Raw genomic sequence first — 13,925 nt, 5'->3', positions numbered from 1 at the left:
CTGCTCCCCTTCTTGGACCAGCCTTTCTCCTCTGGAACCCACTGCTGACGCTTGTAAAATTTCTCCACTGTATTTTAATGGCACTTTCTGTCCCAACACTAGACAATGAATCCTTTGGCTCAGAAGTTCTATCTCACCCGGGGACCCCCCCATCCATGATAGGCCCTCAGGGAATGGTGGAGGGTGGGTAGGCAGAAGAGGAAGCCAGCCGGTAAGCTCCTGTGTAGCTAACATTTTAGGAGGCATTTAAGTAATATAATAATAATAATAATGATGATGATGGGAAAATATCAAGTAATATCAGAAAGCCTGACTTTAAAACCGCTTTCATCGCCTAATTTATTACGTAATATGCATAATAAGTTATTTGTACGTGTTCTTGGAGTGTCTGATCTTAAACCCCTCTGCTGAGAATGATGGTGTGCCGAGCATGCTTTTTGTTTTGTTTTTGCCTTTGCTCATCTTACCTTCTTTCCTTCAAATTTCCTCCCAGCATGGCTATCCCTCCTGCAGTCACGTTTAGAAGCCTCCCTGCGAGTTCCCATGGTCCCCTAAGCCCAGGGCTATCTTGGCCCTCAGCACACCAGGCTATGGTCATGGGTTTACTTATCTATTTCAACCCCCGGCCTTTGCAGCCTCTGTGCCTAGGAAATAGTGGCGGTCAGCAGGCATTTACTAAATGAAAGTTGCATGAATCATGCCTTGAGCTCCTGAATGAAGAAGAGAAAATAAATTTTCTTGAAATTTTACTCCTGACCCAGGAAACCAGAAGCCTCCAACATTGAAGTGTTTTAACACAATGTGAAGTGTAACCCTAGTTAGGGCGGTAAGTGTCAGTTTTCCAGCAGCTGTGGGAATGCTACTGGACTGTTATTATGAAAGCAGGTTAAAATTTGAGAGCTAATGCTCTATACCACGTACTGACACTGATTAATTACGTTTACTTGCCATCTTTGTATTCTGAAAAATACAGTAACTGAATTCATTTTGAAAAACAAGAGAAACACGTCCTATTTTTCGTATTCCTTTCTAGTTAGTTCTCATCTATAAGTCTGTTGTAAATTCAAGCCCATTTCACTGTGTTCCTGTTGTGTGTTTTTTTAACTTGTTCTCGCTTTGCCACTCTTAATCTCCTTAGATGTTGAATCATATTTTGGGAATGAAATAGTCATGGGCTTTTTTATCATTAGCTACTTTGCGATTTAATTTAGAATAGAGAACAGAAGGATAAAATTAGATAGAAGAGGCCTCTGTGTGTCATCAAGTAACCTAGTCTACTTTGGGTAGCAAAAATAAAATTCCCTTTAAATAATTTCTAGCTCCTTTTGAGCCAGCTTTGTTAGGAGGAACGGGCTCCCTCTGTGTAAACAGTATGCGAAACCCATCTCTTCCCTCACAGAGAGCCCAACAGTGTTTCCTGACGATTGGAATTTTCCTTTTCCTAATTTCCTTCCATCGCTCCTAATTACGACCCCTATAATTAGTGTGCTGATGACCTTTCCTACACAATTTCTGTATCTCCTTGGTGCTCAGTCTTCCTGTATTGGTAGCTTCCTGAGCTCCCTGCTACCTTTTCCCTGGGGAGGGGGGAGGAGTGGTTTCAGGGACTAAGAGCTAGAGACCGGCCTCCCCAGTTGCCTCTCCTTACTGTTTTGTTGTTGTTTGTCTTAACCCTTTCACTGCGTTCATTGATTTCAAGGTTTTTTCCCCCCCCAAATGTGTCAAAAAGCCACAAAAACTAAAAAGTTGATATTTTGACTATTTTATACACTTAGTAGCAACATTTTGAGCTGCTCTGTACATAAATGACCTTATTTTTATTTTCAACCTTTGTTACATGGTAATAAATTGACCATTATTCTGAATTTCAGCAAAAATACACTCAAACCATACTAAGTGGCATCAGTCAGATGTAAGTATTAGATCAGTTAGACTCTAATGGCATTGATGACATAAAACATTTAGTACAAAATCATACACAATAGGACATACAACACGTCTTTGTGGTGGGTAGTGCAAGCCACAGGAAAACATCCGAACGTCGCAGCAAAAGTGCTAAGAGAATGTTTAGCTAAGGAGGAGAACTGCAGTCAGAAAACTTGCGGAGCCCCAGATAGCCTCGTCCTGAGATGTTGGGGGATGTGTGCTCCTGGTTCTGCCCGCTCAGTACTCACCACCTCCTCTAGATTAGATCCACCTGAGGCTGGAGACTGTGGCTCCAAGCCTGCGGCATCCTCATTGTGTGCTGAGAATGATAGTTATTTGAGACCTTTTAACGTTCCTATAGTGTTTGTAAAGCACGTTCTGAGAGCCTTTTTTCTTTCCTCTGTATCTCTTCCTTCCTTCCTTCCTTTTGTCCCTGCTTACTAGTCTGTTCTTTCCTTTACTTACTGCTGTTTTCTGGAGATTACGAATGCCTGTCGACTATGTATTAGAGGGTAAGGACCCGCCCCACAGGGTGTGAAAATGGAAAATAAGATCCACCGGTCACCTGCTTTGCCCTGCGAGAAACTGTCTCCAGAGTTCTCTTTACCCATGATGTTTTTATTACTGCCTTGATGTATTTATTAGGTTGTTTTCCTTGAATGGGGACAAAACATTTATCTCATCTCACAGTATCCGAATGAAAGAGAAAGTAAGAAAGTATTGCCAGCAGGTAATTGAACCCCCCAATTTATGGGAGAGTGTGGGATACCTAGTAGACTTCACCCGCCCTCCTGAAGTCCGTGCCTTACAAGACTCCTCTCCAGGCCTTGCACAGAACCCCTTTTCTGTAGAAGAGCTAGGGAGTGAAGAGAACCATTTTTCAGCCACCAAGGACCGCTTAAGATAGGGTGCCCTGTTCTGACACTGAGCCCCTTGCATGAGCCATGCACTAGCAATATAGAGGCGAGCAAAACTTGTCTCTGTCCTTGAGCTGTTTACAGATTAGTGGGGGAGACAGTGGCATAAGCATAATTACTGATGATGTGTTATGTGCCTGGGGTGGGGGCGGGGGACCCCTGAGTGGGAAGGTTTCCCAGAGGAAGACAGTGACTTTGGTAAACTGCTCTCGCGACTGCTCCTCCGTCCGCTGCGTTTCTGCGGCCCACCCTGGGCGTGGGCCCGTCACTCCTGCTTCTGCCTCCCTGTCAAGCTCCATCTTCTCACCTGCCCTGGAATAGGCAAGCGGTCCATGAGAAAGAAAAGTGGCCCCTGTTAACATCTTAGGGTGTGGATAAGGAAAAGAGTAAATGTTCCGTGCTAAGCATATTGTCAAGTGCTATGAATATCACGACGGAGGAAGTTTTAAGTGATTTCTTCATGTTTACAAAATGAACAAATGACTCAGATCTATTGTACACATTCACAAGAGCTGTGTCCTAAGCTGATCCCGATTTTGAAGTCATGTGTCTTCCTTTGCATGTGGGGAGGTTTTAAAGAGGGTGGAAAGTGGAGGTGGGGAGAGGAAGGAAGGCTTCGAGGCCATGGCTTGGTACTAGGGTTTGTAAGCGGTGAAGACTTTCCTTGGGCTGCGGCACTGAAGACGTCCCACATCCTCCAGCTCCTTCCTTCCTTTCTTCTGTCTCTCATGCTCTTCCTTCCGCCCCCTTTCTCTCTCTCTCTCTCTCTCTCTCCCTCCGTCCCTCCTTCCCTCCCTCCTTCCCTCCCTCTCTCCCTCCCTCCCTCCCTCCCTCTTGCTCTCATTTTACTTCTTCCTTCCAGTTGGCAGGGGGGTTTTTTGGTTATGTTTTCTGTTATGCTAACTTTAGACAAGACCCTGAAAACTGAAAACAGATGTCAAGCTGACCAGAGCGTCCATGGATTCATTGCTCTTGGAGGTTTGGGCAACCCTGCCCCGACTGGCTCTGAGCGCTCCGCAGGCTGGGAGCTGAGCTGCATGTGGGCCAGCTCCACTGACGTGCTGCTGACAAGATTGTTAAGCCTCACTAGATTTGTACCCTCAGGTTTTGACCTTTTTTAATTTCTTCCATATTGAAGGCACTTTGGGGCTTGTTCTACTTTCTTTCTGTCTTTTTTTTAACATGACTAAAACTGTGCCACCATAAAGAAGAATTCGTAAATGGATCAAAAATAAATCTTGATACTCTATCAAATGCATGGCAAAATAAGCCTGTTTAATGAGTCCCTAGTGTCTGGGGCACTTTGTAATTACCATGCTGAGTAAATCCTATGGAGCAACCTGTTTGCTTAAACTTGGGGTCCGTGGGAGGGTGTATGTGTCAGTCATTACAGTCTCGGGACACCAGTGAGAGCTGACAAATGTGAACAGCTCTGCCACCGACACCCTCACTTATTAACACAAGTACTTCCCCTCCTCACCACACTTTATCCCAAAATGGGTGTCTTCAGGGGCTCTTTATCCTTTGAGGATTACATTTATCATGCATTTTTGAGAAGCTTTAAAAAACAAAGTGTGATTAGGGCTAGCTTTAATTTTATTATTAAAGTCTTGCGTTCTCTACAGGTGTTTCATTATAGTTTTGTCTAGAGCTTGGAAATCAGAGGAGATAGAGAAGCTATTACATAAATTGTGATGTCTTACCTTGTAGGGGAGCAGATAAGCTTGAAATATTGCAACTGGCATTAGGATAATACGGCTAGAAAACATCAGGGACTGAAATGGTGTCATAGCCCCCATGTCTTACCCAAAATTGAAATGTTGCAGTTTTGCAGTTGGAGCAACTATAACTTTTAAAGTTCCTTTTTTCATGTGATGGTCTCTGGACTTGATTTCATAATTTGTTTCAGTTTGACAAAACATACCCATCCGTCCTCATTGCCATCCTGCTTACCTCATAAATGTTACTCGGTCTCAGTGAGGAGTATTAGATGTAAAATGTGCAAAAGCTAAATAAGCATTTTCCAAAAACCTTAGAAATTTTCCTTTATTCCTCTACAGCCAATTCACATACGCAGTAATTATGTCATCTGGACACAAGACACTGCAGTATTTCATCAGCTTGCCCTTCAGTCTTTTTTCTATATCATATTTTTAAGATTAATTAGTCATACCACACGTACAGTTATAATTTCATGTTTTCCACCTCATAACATAAGCATTTTCCAATGTTAAAGATGACTCTTTTTTTTTTTTTTTCTTCAAGATTTTTATTGGGGAAGGGGAACTGGACTTTATTGGGGAACAGTGTATACTTCCAGGCCTTTTTTCCAAGTCAAGTTGTTGTCCTTTCAATCTTAGTTGTGGAGGGTGCCGTTCAGCTTCAAGTTGTTTTCCTTTCAGTCTTAGTTGTGGAGGGCGCAGCTCAGCTCCAGGTCCAGTTGACCGTTGCTAGTTGCAGGGGGCACAGCCCACCATCCCTTGCGGGAGTCGAACCAGCAACCTTGTGGTTGAGAGGACGCGCTCCTACCAACTGAGCCACCCTGGAGCTCAGCGGCAGCTCAGCTCAAGGTGCCCTGTTCAATTTTAGTTGCAGGGAGTGCTGCCCACCATCCCTTGCAGAACTCGAGGAATTGAACTAGCAAAACCTTGTGGTTGAGAGCCCACTGGCCCACGTGGGAATCGAACCGGCAGCCTTCGGAGTTAGGAGCATGGAGCTCTAACTGCCTGAGCCACCGGGCCAGCCCCCTAAAGATGACTCTTAATAACTAGGAGGTGTTGTGAGTGGTGATGCCACAGTTCCCTTAAATGTCAGTCTATCAGATATCTAGATTTCCCCAGAGTTTCTCTATTTATAAAACCTGCTGTTCTTGAATATTACTACATGTACAGTCTGCCATCCCTGGGTACACGCAACCAACTTAAAATAATTTATACACTTCTGATCACTGTTATACTTTCCTGTGGACATCGATGGTTTGGGGCAAGAGAATAGAATTAGAAATGATCTAAAGACATAATGTGGTGTGGTTTGTTTCTTGGAATATGACCTCTGTCATCTTGCATTTTGGTGATTTGCCTTTGCACAGAAGTGGAACAGAGAATGTAGAGTGGAATGACCTAGATGGTGTAATATGGCTCCCTTTCTGGAAAATTAGTAATTAGATCAAGGACCAAGTTGTCTTATTCTAAAATATTTGCCTTCAAAACAGTCTTCTTCACTGTGTTCATCTTGTTAATCAAAGTCCATTTATGTATAGCAGCATTCAAAACATTCTCTTGTTTCAGCAACTACGCAGTGAACATTTATTAAGTTCCTGCAGCTTGCCTGCCTCACCAAGAATCTGAAGATGAAGACAGAGTTCCTTCCCTTAAAGAAAGCACAGTCTTATAGGGAGGATAGAGAAATTAACACATGGTTACAGCATGTGCAAAAGATACTCTGGAGGCTGAAGGAGGAATCGCCTGTTTTGGGACTTTGTAGAGGAAATTCTTGAGTCTTGAAGGGTGGTCAGAGATACTAGGTGAAAGGTTAGCAGAGGTGCAGATGAGCATGGCAAGTGTGGGCGAACTGACATTAGTTTGGGGTGGATATGGCGGATGGGATTGAGGTGAGCAGCAGTAGGAAGGAAGATGCTTTGGGCCAGCTAATAAGAAGTCTTGTCATGCTTCAGAAAGATGGTTTTAGAAAGATGACTAGCTGGAGTGAAAAAAAATCGACTGGGAAGAGACTCAGCCAGAGACGTGCATCAAGAACTTTTTGCAATATTCTAAATAGGAAATTCTGGGGACTTGAATTAGGACGGCAGCAGTGAGAATGAAAAGGAAGAGACGGAGTCAAGAGCGTTTAAAGACAGAGCTTGGACAGGTATAGGACTCAGTCTCACATACTGTCTTAGGTACCTGGATGGGTGGTATTTACAACCCTCATAAATAAGAAAACATAAGACGAACTCAAACGGGACGGCTCGCCTTCTGAACTTCATGGTCTACTGTGGACATAAACAATGGCAAGTTTTAGACCTTCTCAGGGTTGGCTCTTCAGTTTTCCTATCACGTGGTTTTCTAGTTAATTGCTTAGAACCAAGAAATAGAACGTGTGCACTAGAGTTCCTGCCTCTCCTTGGTAACCTAGAGATGGTCATTAAACCTTCTCTTATAAGGAGTATTAAATGCAGATACTGAGTTTGGGGATATTGTCAGTACTTATTGGCTTGAAATAGATATCGTATAACCATCAAAAACTGATCGGTTTTTGTCCCACCAGTAGAATGCGCTGGGTTTTTATTATTTGAAAACCCTCATATTTTGATAGTATTTAAATAAGTGGAAGCAAATTTCTACGTGATGTCAGCTGAGGACAAAGCTCATGTCTAAAACAACATTAGATTAATTAACGAGTACATGGTAATGTGAAACGGTGCATCATCAAAATGTCAGCTCATTTGGAGGAAATAATTGGAAACTCTTCATTCCATTTACTTTTGAGATCTTTCATGGAGCATGTCGAAAGACCCATGGAAGTGAAAGCGGACAGAAATTGAAGGTGTTCATAGTTCCGTGTCAGCTAAATACAAAGGGGCTAACTCAGGCCTCACTGTGCCCTGGGGCCTGGAACGGCTCCTCCCACTTAGCATCGGGGTCGGAGTATCTTGTGGTTTCTTTGTGGGTGATTCCATTGCGTGTCATTCTTATTTAATTGATCACATGTGTTAAAGGTGCCCACTCTAGGGGTACTCCGAGTAATAATATTAACAAGCATAACAGTATTTATTGATCACTTGCTATTTGCCAGGCACTATTCTAGGAACTTGTCATCCATTAACTCATTTAATCCTCATACATGTCTGTGAAGTAGGTACGATTATTAGCTCCATGTTACAGCTAAGAAGATGGAGACGAAGAAAGGTAAAGTACCTTGCCCAAAGAGCACCCAGCTAAAAACATGACGGATTTCAACCCAGGCAGGCTGTGTCCTGAATACTGTCACCCTCACTGCCTGAAAGCCCTTCCCTCTTCTTATCACACCTCCTGGAGCGCCTGGCTTAGTCATCACTTTCTCCAGTAGGTTCACCTGGATTCCTCACCGCGCCTTCAGAGATCCTCTAGATTACTTTTGTACTTTGTACAAAACACATATATTACTTCATTCATAGCACAGAATGTGAGTATTTGTATTTGTCGCTCCTACCCTACCCAATCCTAGTCCTCTTTGTATCTATGCCCGGCACTTGTGTCATGTTTGGCACAGAGCTGATGTTCAATAAATGCAACTTGAGTTGCGTTGGCTTGACTTGGACCCACAAGTGCTTATCCTCAAGGAACTTTCAGTCTATCTAGTAAAGAAGTTCCATCCACATGAAAAAAATTGAATAATGAGGAAGTTTAAGCTAAAAGAGTATAGTATAGACAGCAGGTATTAAAGGATTTCAAAGAAGGGAGATTGGATGTAGGGGTTGGGTGGGGTTGAGCTGGGCTGGATTGGGTTGGATTGGATTGCATTGGATTGCATTGGATTGGATTGCATTGGGTTGGATTGCATTGGGTTGGATTGCATTGGATTGGATTACATTGGATTGGATTGCATTGGATTGGGTAGAGATAGCTTCTCCAAATACACAGAGTAGAATCTGAGATGAGTATAGACTATAGCTAAGAGAATAAGGAAGAACATTGATCACAATGTTGCCCTGAGGTGGCTATGAATGAAATACTCACATTTAAGGGGGTAACTCGGTTGCATCAGAAAATGTAGGTTGAAAGAGCCTCCTGTTTTACACAGCTCAGGTAATCAGCTCCTCAAAGAAGCCAACAGCGTTCTTTTCTAGGAGCTTCTTTCCTATAGTATCTTGTATATGTGAAGCCCTCAGAAGACTGCTTTGCATTCTATGACTAAGCCAGCGTCTCCGGGGCGATATGGTAAGAAGAGGGACGGACATTCAGGCAGCGAGGGTGACAGTATTCAGGAACATAGGCTCTGGACACAGCCTGCTTCTCTCTCCCATGTGACTGAGCTCCCTGAGGGCAAGGCCTGTTTTTGGCCAATACCAAGGGGAGCGCCAGGGACACTTGGACACATAATGGTAAAAATAATAATAATAGCAGTAACAACTTTATAAGTAGGTAACATTGATTCTAATAAAATATATATGATAAATGACTTATTGGATCTTTATCTTCTAGCCAGTGTTCTGATTGTGGAAAATTAATTTCTTGGGGCGGCCGGCTAGCTCAGTTGGTTAGAGTGCGGTGCTCTTAACAACAAGGTTGCAGGTTTGCTCCCCACATGGGCCACTGTGAGCTGCGCCCTCCACAGCTAGATTGAAACAACTACTTGACTTGGAGCTGATGAGTCCTGGAAAAACACACTTAAAATTAAAAAGAAAAATTAAAAATTAGAAAAACAACAATAACAAAAACACAACACTGGATTTTTTTTTAAAATTCATTTCTTGAAGTTTGCCATCTGTGAAGGTTGTTTCATCCAGGAAATCTTTGATTCTGTAGGCCCTCTCTGGACCTGATCTGCATCTTAATTCTGCAAAAACCATTCACACACAGCAGAGTCTTAAGTGTACTAGAGATTACTAGAAACTAGGATTTTGTTCCCTCAGTGGCAATTTGGCCCACCCAGACAGCTAACATTCAGGACAAGCCACCAGGCCCAAAAAGAAACAGATACAAAGCTGGACACCCAACAGGACCACAGAGTGGACCTCAAAGGCGTGCGTGTGCGCACACACACACACAGCTCTCAATTCTGTTTCCACTTAAGAGTCTGAGATCCGTCCAAGTTCACAGGCAGAGCCACTTGCAGCCTCAGCTGTAGGTTACTGGGTAGGAGAAACAGCTCAGAAATTGGCGCAGACACTGTAACTATAGAGTTTCAAACTTGGAATCAGTGTTCTTTTGCTCATTAGGGAGGCCCCCAAATCTTCCGTGTACCAGCTCAGCCTCTCCAAATGTGCCATCCTAGAACAGGGTAAACAAAATAATCCGGGCAGCCCAATAAGCATTTCAAGCAGGCAGCAAATATGTGTCAAGTATTTTCTTTATATGCTGCTAACTCTCGAGAGAAAGGTGCTTTTAGAAAAATGTCCAGGCTTAATTGAAAAAGCACCACAGCAATCAACTTTTATTCCCAGCTGGCATAAAACTGTCTAACTGGTGGCCAGATTTGGGATGCCTGAAGACAGACAAGTGACTAATCCTAGGGCTGTGTGTGGCCAGGACCAAATGTATTTTCTGACCACAGGCCATGTCTGGAGTCTCCTTTGTAATTATCACACAGCCTACTGTAATTGTAAAACTTATATTTACTTCCTGCCTTTGACATGTAATTCGGGGTCCACGGCTGCACCCCCAACTAGAGTGAAGCCCTCTCTGTTATTTGCTTGAAACCTATAAAATCATTGCACGAGGGTGTGTGTGGCCATGGCTGTCAAATATGTTAAGTACATCAATGTGAAAAATATACCTGCACCTGCCTTGTTGGATGACGCCCTTTACTAATCAGATGTTTATTGAACACCTATTCTTACATGCCAAGTGCATTCTAGACGTTAGAAAACATCAATGAACCAGACAACAGAGACGCTGCTTTCCTGGAAGAGAACGAGGCTGGAGGAGCGGGGAGGGAGGGAGACAGACAGGAAAAGTGTGCTCACAGATGGGTTCTTTGCAGAGAGAGTCACAACGGAATAATGTGAATGTCTAGGTGGCTTCTTTAGCTTGGGACATCAGAGAAGGTCTCTCCGAAGAGATGACATTTAAACTGACATTTACAATGACAAGAAGTAGGACAAGCAAGGATCAGGAGGAAGAACATTCCAGGCAGGTGAGCGTAAAGGCCCAAATATAGGGAAGAGTTTGGCATGTTCCAGAAGCAGAAAAGACCAATGTGAGGCGAGGACGGTGGGTGAGAGAGGCCGGCTGCGTAGACGACGTAAACAGTGAGTATGGGAGGGCTGTGCCCTCTTTGGCAGGGGCTCCAGCTGGGAGGCTACTGCAGCCGTCTGGGCAGGGAGCCTCCGTGGTCTGGACTAAGATGTAATGGAGACCGAGAGAAGGAGCTAGATTTAGATTCAGGGAATGTAGCTTAGCACCAGTCAACAGTTTGCCGATGGATGTGAAGAATGAAGGAAAGGAATAACCGGGAATGGTTCCCAAGGTTTTGGCCTGGGCAGCGAGGAGGATGGTGACAGGTGAGGGAGGCAGAAGGCAGAGCTATTAGCTCTTCATCAGTGGTAACTGACTCGTGATGAACCATTATCTTGGGGTCCAAAAATGCCCTCTCTACCCCACTCCCATTACCTCACTGGAGAATACTCATGGACTTTTAGAATCCTTCACTGTCCACTTCATACTACTCCAAGAATTTCCATGGTTTCTCTTTTTTCTTTTTCTTTTCTTTTTTTTTTTTGTGTGTTCATTTTTATGACATCAAAAAAGGCACATTCAAGATATTAACACCCCTCGTCGGTTCTCTGTAAATCTTAGTTCCCGTCCAGGCCTCCCTTCTCAGTCCTTCACCTGGGTGCCCTGGGCCCAGGCAGGGATCTAGGGTGTGGGTGGGTCTGAGGTCTGACCATCTGGTTGGAAGCTGACAGCTGGCACATCCTTCTAACAACATACCTTGTATATAGAAAGTAACATGACTCATTTTCTTATTTTTCTCTTTATAATCAGGAAAATGTTATGATGTCCTTAGTAACAATGAAACGGACTGGAATCCACTCATTTCTTTATGATAATGCTGATACTTTGCCTTAAAAATATTGTGGGGGCTTAAGTTTTCATACAATGGTGGATAACAATAGAGCTTTTCTTCATGGGTATTTTGTCAGGATCAAATGAAATAATGTATGTAATGTGCTTAGCACAGTAGCTGCTATGCAGCATTCAGTAAACTTGAGCTATTATCATCATAATAAAATAATAACTTGGGGGAGGCAGGGATGGCTCCCAGAACGAAGACACTGGTCTTAGTATTCAGGTTAACCAGGCCAAGAAAATGGAGCCACACACCAGTTTAGTAAATCCCAACGTGCTTTGATCTGTATTTTTTTTCTCCAATCTTCCTTTTACCAGGCTTATCAAAACGTTTTGTCTTTGGGTCAGCTAAATTCATGTAAGTGACATTTATTGCCAGATGTGACCTTTGGTTATTAGCACATCGTAGAATCCCAATGTTATTATCACTTTCTATAAATAACAGATTTCGGGTGAGGACTGTCTGAAGAGAAGTTTAGGTATTAAGACTCCTTCTCTTTTTAGATTCTTGGTCTGTGGGCTATTACTCACTCTTGGCATTCTTCCTCGGTCTTACTTTTGTTAAACCTTCTTTCGTGATCACTGATGTTGATAGCCACCTACAGTTTTGAAGTTCCCCACTCGCCTTCCCTGGTGGTTGGCATTGCATTTGAGTTGTGCTTTCTTGCTTCCTCTCCCTTTTGAAATTTAAAAATAGAAAATAAAAAACAAACCCACAGTCTTTCACGTTGGCTGAACTCTGTTATTCATCTGACAGATTTTCCAGTGAATTCCACACTCTAACGTATGCAATCAGAAATCTGCCATTGGTTCAGAATAAGCCCTATAAAAAGTGGACAAAAAGGTACTTTATCTTGACTGTCATACACAGAGTCAGAAATGGGCAGCAGCCTTCAGGAGGAAGCTCTGGAAAGTACATCAGAGACAGAACTCTCCCAGCTCTGTTCTTCGACGTTTCTCTTTACCTGTCCACCTTTCCTGAGCCCTTGTGAGGAATCATGGGTTGGTAAAGAACGCTCAGGAGTCTGACTCTTATGTTGTGAGTACCAAAGACAGGTCCTGGGAAGCACAAAAACCCTTCATAAGTCTGAAGAATATTATTTCAGAGCCCCCACCCCACAACATACCAAGCATACTAAAATATGGCCACCTCCACAGTAAGTATAATTTTATTACTGACAGAGTTTTTTGAAAATATTTTTACGATTTTGCTTTGGAAGTTGGTTGGCTACAAGCAACTGGTGTAACTCATAATTGCCCATTACCAGAAATTATCTGAGCATACTTGGAATTACTAAATTAAAACCTAAATTCCACGTACATATTGAGATACATACAAGTGAAATATTTGTGATTACTAAATCAACAATTAACAATGTTAACCTAATATTACATTTTGTAGATCTTTAACATTTATTAACTCAATTTTGTTGTTACCCTGTTTGAAGCCAATAAATGGTTTTCAAGGCCTCAGATGGTTTTATAGGCCTTGAAAAGCTGGAAGGCCCCAGGCACTCTACTTTTTTAGCACCCAGTGGTTACAAATGCTGTGCCCCGGAAGTCCTAAGCTCGGGGGTCCTCACTTTTACCCTCTTCAAGGAGTGAGAGCTGCTTTAAGGGACATTTCTCTAAGAAAATACAAGAAGGCACACAAATACCACTAGTCTGATTAAACAAGGCGAAACCCCTACAAACATCAGAGTAATTGGGGGCAGAATTCCTGGGTTCCAGCCATGAGTTCACTGGGTGACCCTGAACAAGTGCTCTGTGGCCCTTTTCCTGCCCCTAATTGTACTTTTCTAGGCAGAAAACTCCGTCTAGCCAACATGGAAGGCCAGGGTCATCAGTTCTAGGAACCGAAAGATGCACGGAACCCTCTGACCCTGAGACACAGGTTTCCCTCCCACATTAAATGCAAAGCAATTTTGAATGTCTGTCTTCTTTTGCCAAAATGAAAGAAAGAAGGGAGTAAACAAAGGAAAGGGTGATGGCGAGGGGAATGGTACCATCAGCAGCTGTGTCTATTGATCTTTGATATCTGTGCAAAAATGACAAGTCTGCCTTTCTATGAGATACTCTCATTATCCCCTTCAAAAGTCACTTATCATGTTTTCCCTCAGTGGGAGGCAAGTGTCATGTAATGAAAAAAATACAGATTGCAGAATTTCAGACTCAAATAAGCTAGTTTTGAAGCCAGCCCCACCCCTCATTCGCTCAGCAGTTCTCAGAGTGTGAGCCAGGAAACCCTAGGGTTCTCTGATAGCCTTTCAGGGAACCCGTGAGGACAAAACTAGCTTCATAATAATACTAA

The 13,925-nt window shown here is 43.1% G+C and overlaps 1 protein-coding gene across 5 annotated transcripts in view; it reads left to right on the top strand.

Annotated features, from left to right (window-relative positions):
- NSMCE2 (NSE2 (MMS21) homolog, SMC5-SMC6 complex SUMO ligase) overlaps nucleotides 1–13,925 on the top strand; it is a 213,248-nt gene that overhangs the window by 183,661 nt on the left and 15,662 nt on the right. The window lies entirely within an intron of this gene.

This window comes from Rhinolophus sinicus, linkage group LG12, assembly GCF_036562045.2.
Source record: "Rhinolophus sinicus isolate RSC01 linkage group LG12, ASM3656204v1, whole genome shotgun sequence".
NCBI lineage: Eukaryota > Metazoa > Chordata > Mammalia > Chiroptera > Rhinolophidae > Rhinolophus > Rhinolophus sinicus.
The sequence above is the reverse complement of the archived record's forward strand: the minus strand, read 5'-3'. Positions and strand labels throughout refer to the sequence as shown.